We start from the raw sequence: 24,792 nt of genomic DNA, 5'->3' as shown, positions 1-24,792 counted from the left end.
AAGTGATTAGATCATTCACAGAGCACATAGAACAGATTTGTTTTCCCCTTTTCCTATGTTAAGTGATTTTATATCAAGACTAATGAGATGAATATTTTCCTACAATTTATTCTTAGTATTGCATATCCTGTACTTGAATTGGTTTCATTAATTATGCATCCAGCATTCAAGAGAAGATGAGATATCCAGGAAAATAAGATGATGTTTGCTTTAAAAACTCTTATTAACTTAATGTTGGGTCCAAATGAAACCTGTTGTAAGGCCTGGTAGGACTGTGTTGCCATAAGTTTCCTTGATACTAATCAGATCCTCTTTGTGCTAATGACAAACTACAGTGTATTACCTTTTCTCATCTGCTAATTTTAATTGAAATTGAGATTCTGTGGTTGTGTACTCATTTCTTGTATTTGATTCGAATATGTGTGTGCATTCAATATTTCTTCCTACAATATAAGGAGTACCAATTCAGTCTTGTGTGTGTGTTTGGACATGGCTTGTTTATACAAACTCCTTCAAATACCAGTAGCTAAAGGCTTGAAAAATTTCTATATAATACTACATCCATTATTGGTTGGTTATGAGTTGTGCTGACAGTTCATGAAAAAAGCCTTAACTTAATATTAGCTTAGTATTTACCTGATGTAGGAAATACCCTTCTTTCTTGAGTTTGAATGACTTTTAGATTAGATACATGATATCATCAGAAATTTAGGTAAGCTTATTACTTTTAAATATTTTAATACAGAACATTTGTTGTTTTCTTATAATTTACATTTCAAAACAAAGGGCAGAGGTACAAAAACTATAGAGAGCATTTTTATTTTTACTTATTTTTTATATTTAGGAGATATATTGGAGTTTCTTCCTTGTTTATGGAGTTATAAAATGTTGATGCTTTAAAGATAATTTATTAAGAAATATTTGACAGATGTTATGTCTTTAAGATTGGTAATACAAGGGTCTGTTTTGTCTTTTTGGTTTGTTTTTTGTTTTGCTGTTAGGTAAATTGAGAGCTTACCACATATCACAAAGGCTTGATTTTGTCCAAATAAATGTATTAAATCTGCTGCTAGAAAGCCCAGTGAAAGTGAACACTTGGTTGAGTCTGTAGGGAACAGGTCCCCACTGAGCCTTTACAGAGGAGCAACTGTTTAAAGAAGAATGGAAAGTAGAACAGACACAAAGTTAAGAGACAAATGTGCAGACTCCTGCTTTTAATGGTATTCCAGGGTTTAGCAAGCCATTAACTTTAGTGCTGTAGAACTGCTGAAAGTAAGATTTAAAAATAAAAGTTGTGGCTATCCAGGGACTAAGATGCTGAAGGATCCAGAAAGATCATTTGCTGTTGGAGAGGATCTCCAAGCATGGAAGGTCAAAGTCAATTGAGAAGATATATGGAAATGGTAATTGATTCCCCCTGAAAAGCTGGTGGCCAGTACAGGGAAGGAAAATAAATAAATTGGTAAATCATTGGTGTTTTAAATATTAGGAAAGCCATTTGTAAATCTTTACAGCCTATCTCAAATTTTCTATATATTTAATAAGGACAATTGCCTTTGTGCAAATAAGTTGTCAGTAGTTATTGAAAATGAAAATTGTCAGCATTATTGAAGATTTGCTTATGAAGTACTGGGGGAAATTCTCCATGAAATACCATATTTCATCCTGCCAAAGTATCAATCTCTGGTGCACTTCTACATCTTCTAGAATAAGTAACCTTGGTGTATAATCCCCTAATACCTACTGTTACCCATTTTGTCACTCATTTTCCATCTCTTGTGTGAATTTTAAAATATCACAAAGAGCCAGAAATCTTGTTCTTTTGAAAATGATACATTGGTTTTAATCCTGAGGTTGTGATCAAATTTTCGACTGATGTGGTGTACTGTTAGTATTTTTAATTTTTAAAAATGCAAAAATAGGTCTGGCTTTCCTTTCAATTTAAATCTGCTATTTCAAAAGTAGAGAGGGAAATCTTATCTAGGTTTGATTAATTAGCAATAAAGATGGTTTCCAATAAACCTTTGCTTGTGATTCTTCTTCATATAAAAGGAAACTGACTTGGAGCCAAGTTACCAGCAAGAAATAAATGCCCTTTACTGTTACACTTATTCAGAGATAGGTCTTGGATTGAAGCCACCTATGTAAAAGGAACCATGCATGGTTCATGATGGGAGAGTGCTGTAGATGAAAATGGAAACTTGCATCCTACCGCAGGACAGAAATGAAAAAAAAACCAAAACTGACAATGCCTGCCAGGTGCTAGATATTTCTATATACACTAACACACTCAATCTAAAGTCAAGTGCTCTAAATCACCAGGGAAATAATACCATGTATAAAGTACGATGCATAATAACCACAGAGTATGGTTCTGGAGTCAGACTACTTGAGTGTGAATCCCTGCTCTGTCTCATACTAGTTACATGGTGTTGGCAAAATACTTATTTCAATGTTCCTGTTTCCTTATTTGTAAAATAACAACACTGATAAGGTTTTAAGGGTTATAAGAGTTAATATTTACATGGCTTTTGGAACAATGCTGAACACACACAACTGCTAGATGAAGGTTTGCTGTTGCTATTTATAGAAGATAAAGATTTAATATCATGAAGTACTGCCTCCTATTGTTATAACCTTTAAAGATGTTATTTAAGCCTAGCTTGAAAAGAAAATGTATATATCTTAATAGCAACATTAGTATCAATATTATTAGATAATACTTAATATTATTACAATTAATTAATACTTAAAATATTCACTATAATAGAATGTATAGCATTGTTTTCAATATTACAAAATAATGTATTTGTGATTAATTGATTACATGTTGTAGAAAAATTGACGATATATACCTAAACAAATGACTACAGTTTTAATTGGATTCTTCCTGATTTTCAGTTTGCTTCATGGCACATGGACTTTAAGGACATTCTGATGCCTGTAAAAGGGAATCGAGCAGTTTCGTCATATTGTTTCCCAGATATTTTGCCTTTATAGATAAGGCCTGGGAATCTACATTATTAAAAATTCCCAAAGACTGAATATCAGTAGGTTGAGACATAAAGTATTTTTTAAAATAAACCTACATGAGAATAGTTTGTAGATAAATTTCACAAGGTCTTGAGGCAATAATGCTGCTTCCTATAGACATTAACATAGAAATAGAAACTAATTGTATAATAGATACAAATTATGAATCCATATTTAAACGTCCAGTGGAAGACTTTCCATCCTATAATTAGTTTCAGTTCTACAAGAAATTATGTATACTCTATGATTATGTGCCTTTGAACACCAGTGAATATTTAATTTATGTTTTGTTGCACTACTCTCATATGTCATATGAAAATATTTGTTCTCACATGTGTCAGATTATATTCTTTTATTTGAAAGCAATCTTTTTTTGAGCCCTATGTATTATTTCTAAAATGGGTCAAGAATAACAACTTCAAATAACTTGAAATATCTTCTGCTTTTGATGCTGAATAACTGCTGACATATGATTTTATAAATAGACTTTATTTTAAATATGGAAATTCATGGCTTTGTAGTAGTTGAAAATGGGATCTTAATATTTTATAAGCAACTTCTTTTTCCATTTATAATTGAATAGTAAGTAAGCAATGAATTATTATTAAATTTCTTCAGTATATCTGATATTTAGCACATTTAAACATTTATAACTTCCTCCTTTAATTATTCTGTAATATTTTCTGCATATAGATTAAGTTCTTAACTACATAAAAAGAGGTAATAATTATTTTAATAACAATAATGTATGAGTTGATATTTTTCTTGACTATACCACAGAATAAAAAAAGGAAGTGATTTAAAACCTTTAATGAAAAATTATACCTGGATTTAATATTCTTTTGCTTCTGCACTAGTAATTACATTCATTAAAGTTTTAATTTCAAGCAATATTGCCTAGATAAAATTAAATAAGCATCTCCTGTTAGTATCTGTTTATATACTGAACATCATTGCCTTTTACCCTTCATTTCTTGTAATCTACATTCAATTATAATTACTTTTTCTCATTTAATGCTAACCCATATTGTAATAATGCTGCATGTGCTGAAAAATTATATAGAGAGCTGCTGGAAGATGTGAAATATTTATTGTACATATAAAATAAGCTTTATATATTCATCTTAACTGAATTTCAATTTGATAAGAACTATGTCTTCTTTAAAACATTATATTAATAAATCTTGGAATAAGTAGGTTGCTGTTTTAGATAAAGGTTTATATATCATTTGCCAAATTCAGTCAACATTTGTAAAATTATTATACAGATCATTCTTGATGGATAATTCTTGATATTCCATTCAATAATTGCTAAAATAGTTTCTTTGTTTATGGAGTTGAGGCTGGGTGATGATCCCAGGAAAACATGATTCATCTTCAAAAATGAATTTGGCTCAATTTTTTAAACCTATATAAAGGAAGAAATTGAATTTTTAAATTTCTTCCAGAATCTTCCCAATGCTGCCTCTGACAGTGATATCCTTATTGTATATTGTACACTCTTCATTCTGATATATGTGAAGAAAGGAAAGAAAAGATGGGAGAAAAAGAGATTTGCAGGGGAAAAGAACATATAATAATTATGATAATGAAAGGTGGGTATCTCCTGTAGGGATTATCACACAATGAAAAATGTTCTTCAGTCTATGGAAAAGGGGATATAAATGCCTCCAAAATATAAGTGGAATAGATTCTTGATGGATTGGGATAGACTTGCAGTTACCTACACTTTTTTTTTTAAAGAATTCTATTTTTCAAATAAAACCTAATGAATAAAATGGATGATACAAGTAAAAAATAAATAAAATCAGCTTAATATGGAGGAAACACAATTATAAAAATTAAAAGAAGAGAGTAGAGATTTACCTTCCCTGAACTTGCTCAAGCCAGTCAGTTCATACTGATAGAATTTTTCCATCCAATTCTGATTTTACTTTTCTTAACTAGATATAACTTAATGCCATCTTTAAAGGAGATATCTGTGTTTTATTACTTTTTTCAATGTGGTTAGTATCAGTCATTACAACAGTCTTAACTGTGTGGCAGTCTAAATGAAATGTGAGACAGAGTAATTAATCATATTTACCATATTTCTTTAGCTATCATATTATTATTACTATTATTTTACTTTTGTACTGCACAATCTACAGAATATTGGTAGTTTAAGTCAACCCTGCAGAGTTTAATTTTATCTAATGTAAGAAATTAGAGCTTTGAGGATGAGCAGTATGTTTGTTTTCACTTTTACATGATTTTGAATATCAGTCAAAATGGAAAAACCATTTGTGATATATTTGTAGATAATCCATTCCCAAATTAATGAGGTAAATGTATTAGTCACAGATAATGTAATTATGACCCAGAAATTAATGTAAATCATCTTCGAGGCAGGATGAGTGAATGACTCTTTGTAAGTTAGAGAAATGAAGGAGAAAAAAAAAATGTTAGGTCTTTAGAGAAGAGTTTCCATGCAAATGTTTTATTTATTTTTTCAATAGATCCATTATGTCTGAGCAGATAATTTCATAATATCCAAAGTTATAGCCACATATATACTTTAGATTTTGCAGAAATGCTTGTAGGATTTCTTAGGCCTACATTTTAGGTCCACAACTCAGGCAATGTGGCAGGTAAGGGAACTACAGAATTCAGTGGGAAAAAATAAACAAACAAAAATTGTCTTACTACTTCAGCTTCAATGAAAGAGGTGAAGACTTTACAGAAGTTTGAGGTTTGAGTAGCCCCCCCCCAAAAAAAGCCTATAAATTCCATTTGCCTAGTTAATATTTGTTTTATTTTTACAATTAAATTATTTTTAGAATCATATTTCATTAGAAATGGGAATAAATTAAAATGTCCACAAAGAAGATTATAGACAAATATTGTTAGAAATTATAAATACAGTTGGCATAAGTTTATAAAAACTTAGACTAAGAAAAATAAAGGGTAAAAAAAAGGAGTGATGTTATAAAGTCATCGGTTGTATTATGAAAAAAAAAAGATAGGCTCATATGTACAACTAAAAGACAACAGAGCTAAGGCAGTTCCACGAGAGGACAATTCAAACATTTCATTTTAAATATATAGTATTTGGCATGATAGGGCATTGAGGTAGATATATATATATACATATATATATAGTAGATTGTTACATAATTGGGCTCAGGGGAGACATGAGGTTTATATCTATATATTCACCTGTCTGTATCCTTTTATCTTCACATGTATCCTCACATACACACAAATAACATAAATGACATATCCATGTATATATGAGAATATATGTGTATGCATATATGAACATCCAAGAATGTGCATGTAGACTTAAGTCTATGGATATGTGTATGTTTGCATGTTTAGCAGGTCACATGAATACAAATAAAAATGAAGCTACAAGATTTGTTGTAATCTGAAAAAGAAATGTAGACTAAGGCACAGAGTGCTGAAGACCACCTTGAAACATATTCATATTTGAGGAGTGTAATGGACAAATGGAATAAGAGAAGAGGTGATTGATGATACAGAAGGAAAGTTAGTGTAGTGTAGCAGTCTATTCTCACGGAAGCCAAAGGATGAGAAATTTTCAAAAAGCCTAAATGTGTTCAAATAGCAGCTCAATGCGGCCTTCATCACTGGAGTTAGAGTAGACTATTGAGAGTCAAATGACAGAGCATGAAGGGACAGGGACGGTGAGAAATGGAGGTAGCTGGTATGGATTACTCAGTTTAAAAGTTTGCCGGTGAAATAAGCAAGTAAAAAATTGTCTTTAAATTTTGTCATCAATTTTTTGTGTTTATAGTATCTTATGATTTATGGTTCAGCAGAAATATTATAAACTTTTGAGAGTATTCACTAATCTGAGACTTCAAAAAAAATGCTTGAACGATATGCACAGAAGTTAGGAGCTATAGTCTCGCTTGACTTTGTCATGCATCTTGTTGCCAGTGTGGCTCTAGATAGTTCACAACCATCTCAAGGCTCAGGATACTCATGTGCTAAATGTTAAATAAGTCCTACTTTATTGCAGAATATTTATAAAAGTTAATTCCATAGTTGAAGTTGAACATTAAAATGAACTGCATTGATAACAAAGAAATAAATGTGTCAAGTAGAGTCTACAATTTCAGGAATTAGTGCAAAAGTAAGGAAAAGACATGGATAAGGGGGGGGGGGAGTATCCTTAAGTTTAGGGAAGGTATGCCTTAATTATAGGCAAGCAAGAAAGAAACCGTGATGTGGAAAAATTACTGCTTCAAGGCCTGAATGGAATTTAACTGATTTAGGTCATAGAGAAAGCAAGAAGGGATGATATCTGCAGCATACTTTAAGAATTAAAACAACTTTCATTTTATTAATTTATGTTATTTGCTTTGGAAAAACATATCTGGAAAATATAGGCAGTGTCTAGAGAAAAACAGTGAATTAAATTCTGTGGGAGTAAGACAGTTTCAAGTTATTTAATCTTGGATTTCCAGTGTTACATAAATGCAAAATAAAACAGGTGGTGCAAAACTTTATCTAGGTCATGCTCCTCTGTTGTTTTAAATCATTTCTATTGAATTAGGCTGGCTGATACATATAGTGCATGCCTGTTTACATTGTTTTAAAACATGCTTAGAGTTGGGTGGAATTCCTGAAATTTAAGAGAACAATGAAGTCAGGGATAATGATACTTCTTTCGAAACAAGAATAAATGTGAAACACCTGTTTTTTAATGGATATTTATACACTTAATGCAGAGATATATTTATTAGAAGGTTCTAATAATTGTTCACTTTCATGTTAGTGAAAGGGAGGCATAAGACATACTCATAATGATTCAGCATGGAGCTAATGAAGAATATCCCTTTAATCATGAGCTTATGCATCTCCTCCTACTCATCCAGTGCAAGAAGTGCTGATAAGCAGTAAAATGGACAGGTTTAAATTTCAGAATTGTCTGCATTTTGGAGATATTAATTGTTAGGAATTAAAGATAGAAAACAAGGAAGAAAAATTTTAAAGGTGACTTCTCAATCGGTGAACTGAGTGTACACTTTGCTAATCATGACCCCATTGCATTTTTTAAAAAAAAGGAATTATTATTAAATTGTTCAGTTAAACTCAATATTTGTTAACTAAGCATATATCTTTTTCTGTACCTCTATACCTACCTATATGTCTTTATCTTCATCTATATCAACCAACATTTATTGTTTGTTGTACTCAATTTTAAAATGGCATTTTTCACAGAACTAGAACAAATTATTTTAAAATTTGTATGGAAATACAAAGGACCCCAAATAGCAAAAACAATCTTGAGAAAGAATAGAGCTGGAGAAATCATGCTTCCTGACTTCAGACTATACTGCAAAGCTACAGTAATCAAAACAGTATGGTGTTGGCACAAAAACAGACACATAGATCAATGGAACAGGATAAAGAGCCCAGAAATAAACCCACACACCTATGGTCAATTAATCTATGACAAAGGAGACAAGAATATAGTCTCTTCAATAAGTGGTGCTGGGAAAACTGAACAGCTACATGTAAAACAATGAAATTAGAACATTCTCTAACATCATATACAAAAATAAACTCAAAATGGATTAAAAACCTAAATGTAAGACCAGAAACCATAAAACTCATAGAGTAAAACATAGGCAGAACATGCTTCAACATAAATCGCAGCAATTTTTTTTGGATCCATCTCCTAAAGGAAAGAAAAGCAAAAATAAACAAATGGGACCTAGTTAAACTTAAAAGCTTTTGCACATCAAAGCAAACCATTGGACAAAATTAAAAGACAAACTACTGAATGGGAGAAAATATTTGCAAATTATATGACTGGTAAGGGATTAATATCCAACATATATAAACAATTCATAGAAGTCGACATCAAGAAAACAAACAATGTGATTAAAAAATGGACAGAAGAACTGAAGAGACATTTTTCCAAAGAGGAAATGTGGATGGCCAACAGGCACATGAAAAGATGCTCAACATTGCTAATCATCAGGGAAATGCAAATTAAAACCAAGATAAGATATCACCTCACACCTGTCAGAGTGGCTATTATCAAAAAGATCACAAATAACAAATGTTGGTGAGGATATGGAGGAAAGGGGACACTCCTACATTGTTAGTGGGAATGTAAATTGGTGCAGCTACTGTGGAAAACAATTTGGAGGTTTCTCAAAACACTAAAAATAGAACTACTGTAAGACCCAGCAATTCTACTCCTGGATATATATCCCGAAAAACCCAAATTACTAACTAGAAAAAATACAGGCACCCCAATGTTCATAGCAGCATTATTTACAATTGTCAAGATACGGAAGCAACATTAAGTGTCCATCAACAGATAAATGGCTAAAGAAGATTATGCTAAGTGAAATAAGTCAGAAAGAGAAAGACAAATATTGTACAATGTCACATGTGGAATCTAAAAACTACCACAAATTAGTGAATATAACAAAAAAGAAATAGACTCCCAGATATAGAGAACGAACTAGTGGTTACCAGTGGGGGAAGGTGGGGGAGGGGCAATAGAGGGATGGGGGAGTGGGAGGTACAAACTATTGGGTTTAATTAGGCTCAAAGTTGTATTGTATATCCCGGGGAATATAGCCAATATTTTGTAATAACTGTAAATGTAGTATAACCAAAATTTTAAAAAATGTGTTTTTTTTTTTTTCCTCAACGGATTTTATTTTTCCCCATGTAGACCTTTTTTCAGCTGGTGTTATGTTGAGATATTTCAACTGAGGGAGATATTTGACTTTTATATATAACAGACTGGAAGGAGCAACTCAATTTATCACATTGATTTTTACTTAGATGGGCTCCTTTTCACGTGTCTTTTAATTTAAGGCCAATTTTGTAAAGGATTTATGTTGAATTTTCTTAGCTCACCATGTGTCATGTAATAAAGGTACATATTAATAAATTTACCTTGATGCTTTTTATTCTGCTTATGATATAATTTCTTTTTATTATAAAACCTATTGGCTCTCATCCTAAAATTAGAAGTCTTACTAGAACCCAGAAGGATAATATTCTGTTTATCTTACTTATCATATTTTCAACTAGTCATTAAAAATCAATTGTATTTATTATTGTATCAATTGTATTAGTGTATCATTCAATATTACTGGCTTTAAGTTTTTGACTCTGTTACTCCTACATATTGATTATGAATATATCAAATAAAGTCCTGGGCTTCCCTGGTGGCACAATGGTTGAGAGTCTGCCTGCCAATGCAGGGGACACGGATTCGTGCCCCAGTCCGGGAAGATCCCACATGCCACGGAGCGGCTGGGCTTGTGAGCCATGGCTGCTGAGCCTGCGCGTCCGGAGCCTGTGCTCCACAACGGGAGAGGCCACAACAGTGAGAGGCCCGCATACCGCAAAATAAATAAATAAAGTCCTAATGGTCTTAGTATTAAATTTTTTATTAAAGTGTGTCCGTTTTAAGAATAGGTTTTATGACAAATTAAAAGGAAGTCTATTTTAAACTATATCCCCTTATCTCCATTTATTACACAAAATTAATTCACAAAAAAATTGTTGAGTTCCATAAGGGCAAAATGATAAATCATGAAATGCACCACACCTCTTAAAATTTCTCACGATTACAAAATTGCCAAATCGGTGGAATAGCTGCTATTCACTCTGATTTGTAATACACTTAAAAAACATTATGTGCCCATAGATGAAATAATATTTTTTGCAGATGTTTGGGGTTCTGGAAGAGGGGAATAAATTTAAAGAGGGTGAGAGATGTAATTGTGACATATTCTTAACTGATTCATGTAAGTTGTGTATGGGAAGGGTATTTGGGTAATCCCTTAGCATATTTTAGCATATAAATTTTTATGAATTACCACTCAAGAGTCATTGCTTGTTCCTTAGGTTAAGCAATTTCTTAGATGGTACCAGTAGGTAGTTGGTTCATCTTTTGTCCATTATTTTTTTATTTGAAAGGCTGATGCTTTCATGAAAAAAATCTATTTCGTGTTGCTCTAGAAAGTGAGTTTGTCCAAGGTGTTAATTCTGGATGGTGCTGATTTAAAATATTATCTCCTTTTGTGGCAAAAGAGACAGTAGTTTTAATAGTTGTACAAAGTGCATGAAAGGGTGTGATTTTTTTTAATTAAAAAAATTTTTTTAACATCTTTATTGGAGTATAATTGTTTTACAATGGTGTGTTAATTTCTTCTTTATAACAAAGTGAATCAGCTATACATATCTCCCTGTGCTGCTATGCGGCTGCTTCCTAGCTATCTGTTTTACATTTGGTAGTATATATAAGTCCATGCCACTCTCTTACTTCGTCCCAGCTTACCCTTCCCCCTCCCCGTGTCCTCAAGTCCATTCTCTATGTCTGCGTCTTTATTCTTGTTCTGCCCCTAGGTTCTTCAGAACCTTTTATTTTTTTTTGATGGATAAAGAAGATGTGGCACATATATACAATGGAATATTACTCAGCCATAAAAAGAAATAAAATTGAGTTATTTGTAGTGAGGTGGATGGACCTAGAGTCTGTCATACAGAGCAAAGTAAGTCAGAAAGAGAAAAACAAATACTGTATGCTAACACATATATATAGGGATGTGATTTTTGATATAGAAAATATACTGTCTATATCCAATGTCAATAAGTAACATAGTTTTGTTGCACATTACAAGTAATTTTTTCCATGAACCCCTTATTTTCTTCTATTGAACACTCTATATTTCTCTTTCTTCATAGCCATGTTTCTTCATTCTGTTTGCTGTTTCCAGTTTCTTATGTCTCGCTCAAATTTCTACCAATTGCATTCTGCCTTCTAGCACAAGCATTCCACTAAAACACCTCTCTCTGAAGTACCATCAATTTCCTTATTGCCAAATCCAATGGGAAACCTTTCATTGTCCAATTTTGAGGTGTTAACTTATGTTGCTTTTTTTTTGCTCCCTGTGTTTAAAAATTTTCCTTCCATACCTTTAAGATGGCAGCATATCCTGAGATAATACCATCAGGGAAGAGTCTGTGACATAGTAGAAAAGAAAAATACAGACTTTGCCTCCAAAGTCTTATTTTAGAAATGTGAATGACATAAGAAAATGGATCCATGGCTTAGATACCATGTTTTGGAGAAGTTCTTGTGAAAGATTTTGCCTCAGTTTTGCAGAAGGGAAAAGAGAGATAGGTTTGTGGGTCCCAAGAGCCCCTAAAAAAGAAAGAACATGTATTATTTTTTCAGCAATAGTTTGGGAGAATCAAGAGCACCCTGAGCAGGAATAATTATTTGGACTGTGTGGATTATTTACCCATCAGTAGCCTCGCAAATATTCCCATATTCTAAGCGTGGCTGAAATATAAAAGAGAACTCACCGTGGGTCATGTGAAAAGGTAAGGCAGGTGTCTCACGGGTACAATATATGAGCAAAAGATCCCTCACAGGTGGTGGCAACCTTAACACTAAATCTTGGAAACTAAGACATAATTTTCAGAATTGAAGAAAATGACTGAGATTGAGAGTTCTGCCAATCTAATCAAATTATGAGTTCCCCATCAAAAGTAAAGTTTGTAGAAAATCTTTCTTGCACTTCTTAGGTGTTATGAACTGAATGTTTGTGCCTACCCCGGTCTCCTGCAAATGTATATATTGAAGCCCTAACCCCGCAAATGACGTTGTTTGATATTTTTTTTTGCAGTAGATTATTATATCTTCATTTTCAACTGAGTCCTTGCAATAGACTCCTGTATTCAAGCTAAGAAATGAACTTACTCTGTCATGTGGTCTTAGCTTTAACTTGGACCTCTTTAAAAACATTTTTCCTACCTAGACTCAAGAAAATAATATATGCTTATTTTAGAAAATGAGGAAAATCAATACAAATACAGGTTTTGATGACTTTTTACTAAAATTTTGAGTATTTCATTCCAGATTTTTAAAAACTGCACCCATTGCTATTAACATAAGTGTAAAATGAATAATAGCTAGCATTTGATAAACATTTACTATGTGGCACACTCCTTTAAGAGCTCTACTTGTGTGGATTCAATGGATACTCACAATGGTATGAGGGAGATGCTATTACTATATCTGACTATTTGTCTAGGATAGAGTCCTAGGAATAGAAATCTTTGGAGTAAAAAATTGATACATTTCATAACTCAATTTGTGCTGTCAGATTGTACTGTAGAATATTGGATTGATTTATGCTTCCTCCAGGATTATGTGAAAGTGTCTATTTACTCATCTTGTACCAACAGTGGTTTTTATTATTATTTTTTAATCACTGAAAATATATATGTCTGGTAGGTTAGGAGCTTCATCTCATTTTGGGGTGGATGGTATGCTGTTCTGCACATCTATATCCCATGACGGGGATCTGAAAATAAAAATTCCTTGTTCATAATTCTTTTAGTGTGTTCTCTAGCAGTAGGCACTATTATAGTCCTTTATTTCCTTATCCATTAATTAAACAGAAATAAATCATGGCAACCTCAGCTCTTTCTTTGCTGTTAAAATACTTTTCTACTTTTTATAAAAGGTCTATATAATTTTGATATTTGTGCAATCTATTATTCCTGGAAATGGAGAAAGGAGTTAAGCTATGACATGAGTGACAAAATGTCAGGAGTCTTCATATTTAGATGAAAAGTTTTCGATACTATTTGAATGGTGCAAACCATCACAAGTCAGGGATATCTTCAGCTTCTCCCGTTATAAACAGGAGTCATCCTTCATTCTTCCCTCTCCCTCCCCACCCTATCCTCATTCAGTCCATCATCAACTCCTATCAGGGTGGCCATCACAACATATCCCAAATCTGTCTCCTTCTCTCCGTTTCCTCTTCTGTCACTCTCAGTCGAGTCAGAGACACCTCTTGCTTAGACTCCTTGTAACTGAGCTCCCCGCTTACCCTCAACGTCTAATTTTCTATTTTTAGAAATTTTTAACAGCAACCATGATTATTGTAGGTCATTTTACCTTCTCAAATTATTCGTGGCCCCTCCCTGTAAAGGATTATGTATACTTCCTTGCCCCACTTTTTAGACTCTGCCATATGAGTCGCTTTGCCTATTAGAATGCGAGTGAAAGTGTCGTCTGTCACCTCTGAGACAGAACTTGTAAGGACATCATGTGGTGGTACCATTGCTAATTTTCTTTTCCCGCTAGAACAATGAGGCCCTAGACAGGGCTTGTTTCTGCTGTCTGGATCTCAGAGTAAAGAAGAAAAGTGGTGTGGACCCACAGCAGACTGTAACGTAAATTCTGTGGTTTTACGCAGCAGCTCACCTAAGTTTCAAAATATAAAACAAATACTGTTGCTTTCCTGTTTCAACCCTGGAAAGGTTTCTTATCACATTTAGGGCCGACTGAAAACTCCTCACCATGGCCTTTAAGGCTGTCTATTATATAGACCCTGCCTACTCCCAGAGTTCATCTTACACAGTTCCTTTTACATTTCCTTGTTCAAGCACAATGACATTCATCACAACTCCAGAACCAACCATCTTATTCCTGCCTTATGGCCTCTGGAAGAGGTGTTCCCGTCTCACAATGGCGCCCTTCCCTCATGTGTGTCACTCTCTGTTAGTTCATCCCATTTTGTTTCCTTCACAGCATTCTTTATTATCTGGATGTCTCTGGCTAATTGATTATTTTCTCTCTCCTCCCTCTAGAATCTAGAAGCAGGGACTTAATGCATCCTGTATCCCTCCTGCCTAGAATGAGACTTGCCCTGCAGGAGGTACTAAACAAACATACTTTAAATGGGAAAATGAATCTGATTCCCTTTGCCAAGTGAATTTTGGTCCTAATAAAAATGCTATTTCCCACCTCTCAGCTTTTCCCATAGCATTTTCTTTTCACTGAATGTATTTCAACATGTCTTAAATTAGAAAATATTACCCACTAAAACAACCGAACCAAACAAAAAAAATTCTTGAGTGTTTCTAGAACACAGTGGCCATGACTTTATTTCAACACATTCTCTTATGCACTAAAATTGTTCTATGGTTCCCCCACTGGCTATATATTTGTTCAGGGACAATGAGAGCAGAGTGCGATGGTGAACTGCTCAGGAACTGAAGCCAGATGCTCAGGTTCAACTCTTGGCTCTGCTGTGTATCAGCCATGTGCCCTTGGGAACTTCCCTGAATCCCTTTGAGCCTCAGTTCCCCCATCTGTGAAATTTAATTTGGGCAGCGACAGCATGTACCTTACAGGCCACTATGAAGATTAAAAGCGTTCATATGTGCAAAATGTTTTCAACAGGGCTTTCACGGAGTAAATGTTACGTAAGTTTGGGTAAGTAAAAAAATTATGTCGTATTCATTTTATTTCTGCAGTCCCTGGAACTTCACTGCTGAATAAATGCTTTTTGAAATAAATTGAACCAAGTTTCAGTTTTTAGGTCTTAGGCAGAAACTTTGACTTCCCTAGTGATAAATTTATTGTGTTTCCATTCAAATGTCAGTGATCCACAGCATAGTACAAGGAGTGTTGAACAAGGAAGAGATAGTGAGAATTTGATCTTTATATACTGTTTTTGGAGGTAGAGCTGATATGACATGCTAAGAAACAGAGTATGAAGTGTGAGAGAAAGAGAAATATTAGAGGTGACAGGGTCTTCTATCCCAGGTATTTGGAGTATGATGCTTTCTACTGAAAAGATGAAATCTTGGGGCTAGAAAGTTTGAGGGATGAAGAAAAAAATACAATTCTGTTTTGGCAATATCAGCTCTGAGTTATGTATTTGACTTCCATGTGCAGTTAGTGAAGGCTTTTGTGTACTGTTGCACATAAACTCTTGGGCTCAACAGAAAGGTTAGGACACTAAAATCCATGAGACACGAGATCATCTTGGAAGAAAGAGTAAATACAGGTGAGCTCTGGGTGAATTTCTGAGCTCTCAAACATTTATATACTTAAGGGCCAAGTGGAGAAGGTGGAAGGGTCGTTGCTTCTTAAAAAAGAGTTGCCAGAGATGTTTGGGGAGTGAGTGTTAAAAAGTTATATATGAATTTGCTATCACTTTCAAGGAGTTAATAGTCTAAAATGGAGTTGCCTCCACATCACAAATATTTTGAGAATATACAAGATCTAAGCTTTGCAAATAGTGCTAAATTGTCAACTAAATTCTTTCATGTTCCTCCCTCATTAGTATTCAACCATAGAGTTTTCCAAGTAGAGAAAGTTCTTGAAATTATTTACATGCATTTTAATTGAGGAAGAATTTTCAGATGTTTCAAAAGTTCCACACTTTGTGAGAGTATACAACATTAGTTTTCTGTGAGCAATTAAATCAGAGCAATAACAATTATTTTTCTGTACAATTAAAAAATCTCTGTTTCAAGAAAAAAGCCCTGGATGCTGCATGCTCCTTGCTTGTTTTCCAGGCCATCACTGTCCATTTTTATAGCTTTTAGTGCTCTTATTTTTAGCTAAAATTGTGTCATGTCTATCAAGTGTAATTTCCATATCTTTAACTTCCCACTTCTGTAATCAGTCTCCTGTGAATTTTTCAATTTCAATTGAGGTCATTGTGGTCTGGATCACATCCAATTTACTACAAATGTCTCTGGCATCCTTTCCATGCAAGTCTGACATGTCAAATACACCTGTTCTTTGCCATCTTAGGAAAACAGTAGATCTTAAATGTTGAAATGTCTTTAATTTTTCTTTTTGATTTGCAAAAATTGGATGACAAATTTAAAATTATGAATGATCAAGTTTATTCTTGTCTTATTTTTGCATGTTTTACTTCTCAATACTAATGATGTCATAAATACATAATAGAACGTGTTTCAGGGTCTGTAGACAAAGAAAAATTAATTGTTTAAAAAAATTATTATATTCCCTTTTATATATTGTTGTGACATGAATCAGTTCTTATAATTAAGGACTATAGGTATCAGCCCTCATCCAATCCTGAATACCCTTACAAGCCTCATATAAAATCTCAAAATTAATAGAAGCAGAAGCATTAGAAGCATTTTGTTATTTTTCTCAAAGAAACGAAGTGTAAGATGTTTAATATTTTTGAATGCTTTTTTCGAAATTGTGGTTACAGAGGCAATTAAACCTGCCTAAATTAAGCAATCCTGTCTCTTGGAAGGTTATTATGTCAAATAGAAAATCTCTTAAGTCAATTTATGAAGGATTAGATACCTGGAGGGAATATTTTCTACTGTTAAATTAGCTTTCTCACAGGAGCTAGAGGAAAGTCAGATGAATGTCTTTTTATTTATAAATTGAAATCTCTAAACTGGATTTCATTTCTCTTATTAACCAACAGCAATTCTGATGTGCAAAGATTTTATAGACAATTAAGAAACAGTGCTAAGAGAAATCATAAGTATGAAACTTAACATCTCACAAACTTTAAGATACTGAGTTTATGCTAAACATATACAATTTAGTGGGAAACTAAATGACTACCAGACGCCTCTAAAATAGGGATCTGGTGTCCACAGATTGTAAATTGTCAGATGTTATTTTGGGATTGTATTTTCCAAGATTATTTTTTAAATGAGAATAAAGTTGGCAATGTAGCATTTTTAAGAGACAACTTATTATTTAGGGATTTTAACCTATAGGTAGATTTTGAAATCTAAGTAGGCCACAGTGAAGATAAAAGAAATAACTGTAACATGAAAGGAAGTATCTCAATTCTGCTCACCACTGTCTCTCCAGTACTAACACAGAATCCAGCACATTGAAAACATACAAAATATATTTGTTGAATGAAGAGAAAAGCACTCTCACACTCATACATGTACTCACTTCATATAATCATTCTTTCTCTACAGAGTTGTCCCAAAGACCCCAAGCTGGTTTCCACAATACTTTGATCAGCAGAGCTAATCATGCTCCTATAGAGACCCTGTCCCCGTCCTTCCTCACTTACCAGAAATTCCAGCCATAACACCACAGAATGCCAGAGAGACCAGTCCCAAGTAGAATTGGAATCCATTATCTATTGAAACAACAATCAGGCTTAGGATGATAATGCCAATTAACCTAATCACAGAAAGTCCAAGTTTCCCAGGTCATTTCTGATCACCAGGACTCTTACTGTCATATTCAAGCTGTCCTGATTCTACATCCTTTCTTAGACTCTCAAAACTTCCAATGTGCTCTCTAGAAACTCAAATTTCCTTATAACCTTAAGTTCTTCTTCGAAAAATCCCTTCACTTCCCATGAATTACCTAGCCTACAGTTTGTAGAGACTCCCCTTGCTTATCATCACCCCCCAGGCCTTTGTGACCACCTACTTCCTAGCAAGTTCCTGCTACCTTGATACTCGCACCACCATGTCTATCTCCAACTACCATTTCACTGAAGTCATCCATAGTTCTTTGACTCTATATCTGTATTCCCTTCTCTACTTTATTTCTTGCGTCCATTTAAATCAGGATTTCAGACATTGCCAAATCCAAAGTTCTATATTCAGTCCACAACCTACTCCACCTTCAAAACTATCTGATTCAGTCAGTCACTCATTCTTGAAACTCTTTCTTCACTTTGTCGTGGAGACCACACACTCCTCTTTTTCTCCAACTTCACTTTCTTTCCTGAGCTTTAATGTCTTTATCATTTTACACTCTAAATATTATGATGTCTCATGACTTAGACCATGTACTTCATGTCTATTCTCTAAGTCATGTCATGGAGTCCCATACTTTTAAATTCAATTTAAAGATTAATGACTCCTAAATTTGTATCTCAAGTCACATCTTTTTCCCTGAGGTCCACATTCATATATCCAATATCGAACTTGATATCTCCATTGGTTGTCTAACAAGTGTCTCGAACTCAGTATATCCAACTATAGTTTATTGAACCCTGAACCCCACTACTCCCCATCTTAAGGAAGGTCATCACCATTCACCCACTTGCCCAGGGAAAGGACCTTAGAGACATTCTTCTATCCCCTTTATAAAAATTTTTATTTTTTAATATTGGAGTATAGTTGATTTACAGTGTTCTATTAGTTTCAGGTGTACAGCAAAGTGATTCAGTTACACGTACATATATCTATTCTTTTTCAAATTTGTTTCCCATTTAAGTTATTACATAATGTTGAGTAGAATTCCCTGTGCTGTAAAGTAGGTTCTTCTTGATTATCTATTTTATATATAGTAGTGTGTATATGTTCATCCCAAACTCCTAATTTAAGCCTCCCCCCGCACCTTTCCATTTTGGTAACCATAAGTTTGTTTTCTGAGTCTATTTCTGTTTTGTAAATAAGTTCATTTGTATCTTTTTTTTAAGACTCCCTATGTAAGTGATATCATATGATATTTGTCCTTCTCTGTCTGACTTACTTCACTTAGTATTTATGGTAATCTCTAGGTCCATCCATGCTGCTGCAAATGACATTATTTCATTATTTTTTTGTGGCTGAGTAATATTCCATTGTATATATGTACCACATCTTCTTTATCCATTCCTCTGTTGATAGACATTTAGGTTGCTTCCATGTCTCGGCTATCGTAAATAGTGCTGCATTGAACATTACGGTGCATGTATCTTTTCTAATTATGGTTTTCTCTGGATATATGCCCAGAAGTGGGATTGCTGGATCATATGGTAGCTCTATTTTTAGTTTTTTAAGGAACCTCCATACTGTTATCCATAGTGGCTGTACCTATTTACATTCCTACCAACAGTGTTAAGAGGGTTCCCTTTTCTCCACACCCTCTGCAGCATTTATTGTTTGTAGACATTTTATTGATGGCCATTCTGACTCGAGTGAGGTGATACCTCATTGTAGATTTGATTTGCATTTCTCCAATAATTAGCAATGTTGAGCATCTTCTCACATGCCTGTTGGCCATCTGTCTTCTTTGGAGAAATGCCAAATTTAGATCCTCTGCCCTTTCTAGATTAGGTTGTTTGTTTTTTCGATATTGAGCTGCATGCACTGTTTGTATATTTTGGAGATTAATCCCTTGTCAGTTGCATCATTTGCAAATATTTTCTCCCATTCTCTGGGTTGTCTTTTCATTTTGTTTATGGTTTCCTTTGCTGTGCAAAAGCTTTTGAGTTTAATTAGATCCCATTTGTTTATTTTTGTTTTTATTTTCATTACTCTAGGAGGTGAATCCAAAAAGATTGCTGCAATTTATGTCAGAGTGTTCTGCCTATGATTTCCTCTAATAGTTTTATAGTATCCATTCTTACATTCAGATCATTAATCCATTTTAGGTTTATTTTTGTGTATGGTGTTAGAGAATGTTCTAATTTCATTCTTTTACATGTATCCTTTCTTTTTCTCATTCCTTACATCTAATCGACCAAAAACTGTTACTCTTTCTTCAAAATATTTCCCAAATCTATTTTCCACCATTTCCATAGCTCTCATACTGTTTCACATCATTGTTATTAATTATTTGGACTATTACATAGGCCACTTTACTAGACTCACTGTTTCCATTCTTTCACCAATTTATTTACCATTGGGTAGTCAGAGTAACAATTTAAAAACATAAGTGGTTGGCCACTTGCCCCAATTTTTTATAATAGAAAACTACAATAGAGTTCTAAATCCTTGTGATGATTAGAAGGTCATATGTAATCTAACCCTGGCTATTGCTTCTATCATGACCTTCAACTTTGTTCCTAGCTTACGTTGTTTGCCTCTTTGTGGTATGTCCAGCAAGTCAACCACACTCTCATATCAGGGGCTCTGGAGGCTGCAAATCTTATCCACAGGTATCTCCACCACTCATTCCCTCAGCTGATTCTCATGTCTGTACCCTTCTTCTCTGAACACTCTAACTAAAATAGTAACACCTATCACCAGGCATAGCTCACTCACTTTTATTTTATTTTTACAGTCAATCTCCATGGACCTCATTTGATTTGTTCATTGTGATAAGCTTAAACCAAGAGCAGTGCCTCACATTAAAGGATTTCAATACTTGTTATAATAAGTAAATAAAAATTACATATTTTTCATATAACAGGTAGAAGGTTTTTCTCATAGGAATCACAGTGAATTATTTTTACAGTAAGTGATTTTTTCTTCTGAAGCTTAGTATTTGGCAGGTATTTGTAGGGAGGACTTGAAATAAATCATGTGTAACTTATCTGTTTGGTATCAAAATCTAGAAATAATTAGATGAATAAAATACACATTTTAATTTTGAATTGACTGCCCTTGTTAAAAATTAAAACTTAACATTTAAAAATAACTCCATGTGGCTACTCTATACTATATTATTGTTTTATCAAATCATTTTGTAACATGTATACAACCAACATCTCTTGTACTCTGCTGAAACCAAACTGGGTGTAACACGATTCTGACATGCTTTTGTACTTAGGAGGCTGCACCAAAAGCTATGGACACTAGACATTGTCTTATTTTTTTGTTTTATTTCCAATAAAACAATACAAAACTGAGACTACTTGTGTAAATTAGAATGCTGGTTACAGACCAGAAGGGGAATGGAATGCTGTAAAGAAATATCTGTCTCACACAGATAACTAGAAAGAAACATCCACATGGTCACACACAATAGACTTTACAATTGGACCATGAATCCAACAGCCATATGGCAAGTGGCATGTTTTTCACATTGAAAGAATTTATCTCTGTCCATATAATGGTCTTGATATTTGATGCAAGAATAACCACATGCCTTTTTGACCCAGCAAGCGAGCTATTTTAAAGGGTTTAATCTTTGGCTCATGTAGCTTTCTAAGATGCAAATGCAGTGAGCTTCCTCACGTTTCCTATTTACATTTTATGACATAGTGATGTCTTGTAAAATATCTATGTTTGATTCAGTGCAGTTATTGGAATATCAAGGAATTACTTCTCCCTCTAATGAAGAAAATGATATTTACACCCTGTAAATGAGTATAACAAAAATAATGTGGCTATTATTTGAGAATAAAATCAAGTTACCTTTTTGGAGCTAATGGATATTTTAGATTAAAATCATAAAATATAGAACATGTGTCTTGGAAACTTTAGAAAGACATACTTATGTTAGATATTCCAGTAGGGTTGGTGTTCTCCTATCAATAAAGGAATACATCAGTCACTAAAAGCTATGTGCTGTCTAGTAGGTGATACTTTTAAACTGCAGGGATGTTTCTTACTCATCACCTGGCACAGTGGCTAGCTCACAGGAGATACTCGTTACTTGCTGAATAAACAAGGATCATAAAGGAAGCACACCCTATGTGCCCTAAGGAGCTGAGGTAGCATGTCAGAGACAATAAATAGCTCTGAAGAATGGGTACTTCAGGCAGAAAAGAGTGAAGGCATTTTATGTTTTCAATGATGACTACTTGTACAAAGGGCTGATAGATGAAAAAGAAATGGCAGGTATAGGAAATGTTGAATAATTGGATTTCTCCTTTGGTCCCTTTTCTCTGTCTTCTTCGACCACATCTCTCTGAGTCCATCTGGGGCAAGTTCTCTGCTTTAAGGGCTCATTGCAATTAGATTGGCCTCACCTGAATAATCCAAGATAATCTTCCTATTCTAAAGTCCATCTCCTTAATTTCATCTACAAAATCCCTTCACAGATTAGTGTTTGAATAATCAGGGGGGTGGGGGTTTTGGAGAGAAACGTGTCTGCCACACTGAGTTTATATTTTAAAGGTAAAGTCCACATTTTTGGTGTGGTAGCTTCTTTTTTTTTTTTTGGCTGCGATGGGTCTTCGTTGCTGCGTGCGGGCTTTCTCTAGTTGCAGCGAGTGGGGGCTACTCTTCGTTGTGGTGCGCATGCTTCTCGTTGCGGTGGCTTCTCTTGTTGTGGAGCACGGGCTCTAGGCATATGGGCTTCAGTAGTTGTGGCTCGCAGGTTCTAGAGCGCAGGCTCAGTAGTTGTGGCGCACGGGCTTAGTTGCTCTGCAGCACGTGGGATCTTCACTCCGTGGCATGTGGGATCTTCCCGGACCAGGGATCGAACCCATGTCCCCTGCCTGGGCAGATGGATTCTTAACCACTGAGCCACCAGGGAAGTCCCATTAGCTTGTAAAACTAATACAATGAGGAAATGTATTGCAGCACCTGCTAAATTTGAAAATTCAGAGGCAGACATAGTCATCCTATGACTTGCTTTCCGGTGATTTGACATCTTGAACGGCTAGCCAATGCTAAGTCTACTGAATTCCATTGAAGTTATAGTATTTTTGGTGAATTTATATAGTATGTTCATGAGAAAATAATTTTATTTTCTCCTTCTCCTTGGCCTTTTCTTTCTTCTCTACCCACTCTTGTCCTGTCCCCTTTCCACCGTCCCTCATCCTCTACATCCGCCTTCTCCTCTTCCTCCTTTTATTCACTCCTCATTCTCTTATTTTTTGCTCCCCCTCCAATCAGTTATTATTTTAGACTATTTTTCTTGGTATTCCTTACACACATTTTTTTTTTTTTGCGCGGACCTCTCACTGTTGTGGCCTATCCCGTTGCAGAGCGCAGGCTCAGCGGCCACGGCTCACAGGCCCAGCCGCTCCGCGGCATGTTCTTACACACATATTTTATGTAATTCTCACAAGTATTTTTTTGGTGAGATAGGCATATTTGATATTATTGCTGCCTTCTTAGTATAAAGAAGTGGAGACAGCGTTTTTACTTATTTTCTAAGCTGACTTTTGTTGTAAATGGGAGAGTAAAGTTTATAATATGGACATCTGCCCCATTACAATATTCTATCCACTATCTGTTACTATTCTAATAAGGTTTGGTCTCTGAAGAGTAAAAATAAAAACAGGTGAATTATTTATGTTATTAAATCTGTAGACAATAAACTTTACTGATACATATATATATACATATCTATGTGTGTGTGTATGTGTGTGTGTGTATATATATATATATAAATATAAAACAAAGTGCTGAAAAAGCTTAAAATCTAATTTGCGCAATAAGATATGAGACACAGAAAGTGAAGACTATATATTTAAGGGCTAAACGTAACGCTATTAACTTTAAAATGCCATAAGAGTTCAGAGAAAGTAAAGATGTGCTGTAGAAGAAAGTGAGTGATCAAATTCGTTAAGTTGAGATAGAGCTTGGAGTGTTTGTGGAAAAGAGAAGGGAATTGTAAATACAGCAGATGTTGAGGAAATAGAGAGAAACAGGTTAGAAAAATAAGATGAGACCAGAATATAAATTTCCAATAAAGTTAGAGAGGGATTTGTAAAGTCTCAAATCTCATATCATCAATTAATTTTGCTTTCTGTTACATTGAATGGTTGAGTTTAAACACATACCATCAGCATCTCATGTCTAGTATAGGTGTTGTTGTGTCATAAAGTAGTATATAACAGCAGCATAAAGAAAAGATTAGAAAAGGGCCTGGTCACATTGTAAACTGAATAAACTTTGAATATCCTCTAACTATATATCCTGAATTGTTCATATTTTAGCTGGTGCCTAAGTCACTTTTCTTTATCAAGTAAGAGCTTAATATTACCCAAAGAAATATGATGCATAATTTTATCTTACCTGTTCAGATGTACACATAAGAGAGAAATCATACTTAAAAAAATTAAAGCAACCTGTATTCTGGTGTGGAGGATCCACCTTCAGAGAGAACTAAATTGTATGTAATATAATAGGTAACAGAAGACTGTGTATCTAAAAATATCCTAACCTGAAATATATCTTCTCTACACAAGACACTGTGTTTCATCTAATTTGTCCACATAGTATTTTTTTTTTTACCTTTTACTTTCATTTGATTTTACTCCTACTTTTTGCCATATCACCCATAAAGTTTTTTCCTTTTGTTTGAGGTATAATTCACAT

At 34.1% G+C, this 24,792-nt stretch overlaps 1 long non-coding RNA gene across 1 annotated transcript; it reads right to left on the bottom strand.

The window, feature by feature from the left end:
• Positions 1–5,694: 5,694 nt before the first annotated feature.
• Positions 5,695–24,580, bottom strand: LOC309818854. The gene is made up of 4 exons (XR_014296389.1): positions 24,490–24,580; positions 17,922–17,990; positions 11,998–12,226; positions 5,695–8,725 (listed from the first exon to the last, which is right to left on the bottom strand). It is a non-coding gene; the product is annotated as an uncharacterized lncRNA (long non-coding RNA).
• Positions 24,581–24,792: the final 212 nt, after the last annotated feature.

The sequence above is a fragment of the Grampus griseus genome (assembly GCF_964374135.1).
Source record: "Grampus griseus genome assembly, chromosome: 1".
Lineage (NCBI taxonomy): Eukaryota > Metazoa > Chordata > Mammalia > Artiodactyla > Delphinidae > Grampus > Grampus griseus.
Note: the sequence above shows the minus strand (reverse complement) of the source record. Positions and strands in the feature narration are given on the sequence as shown.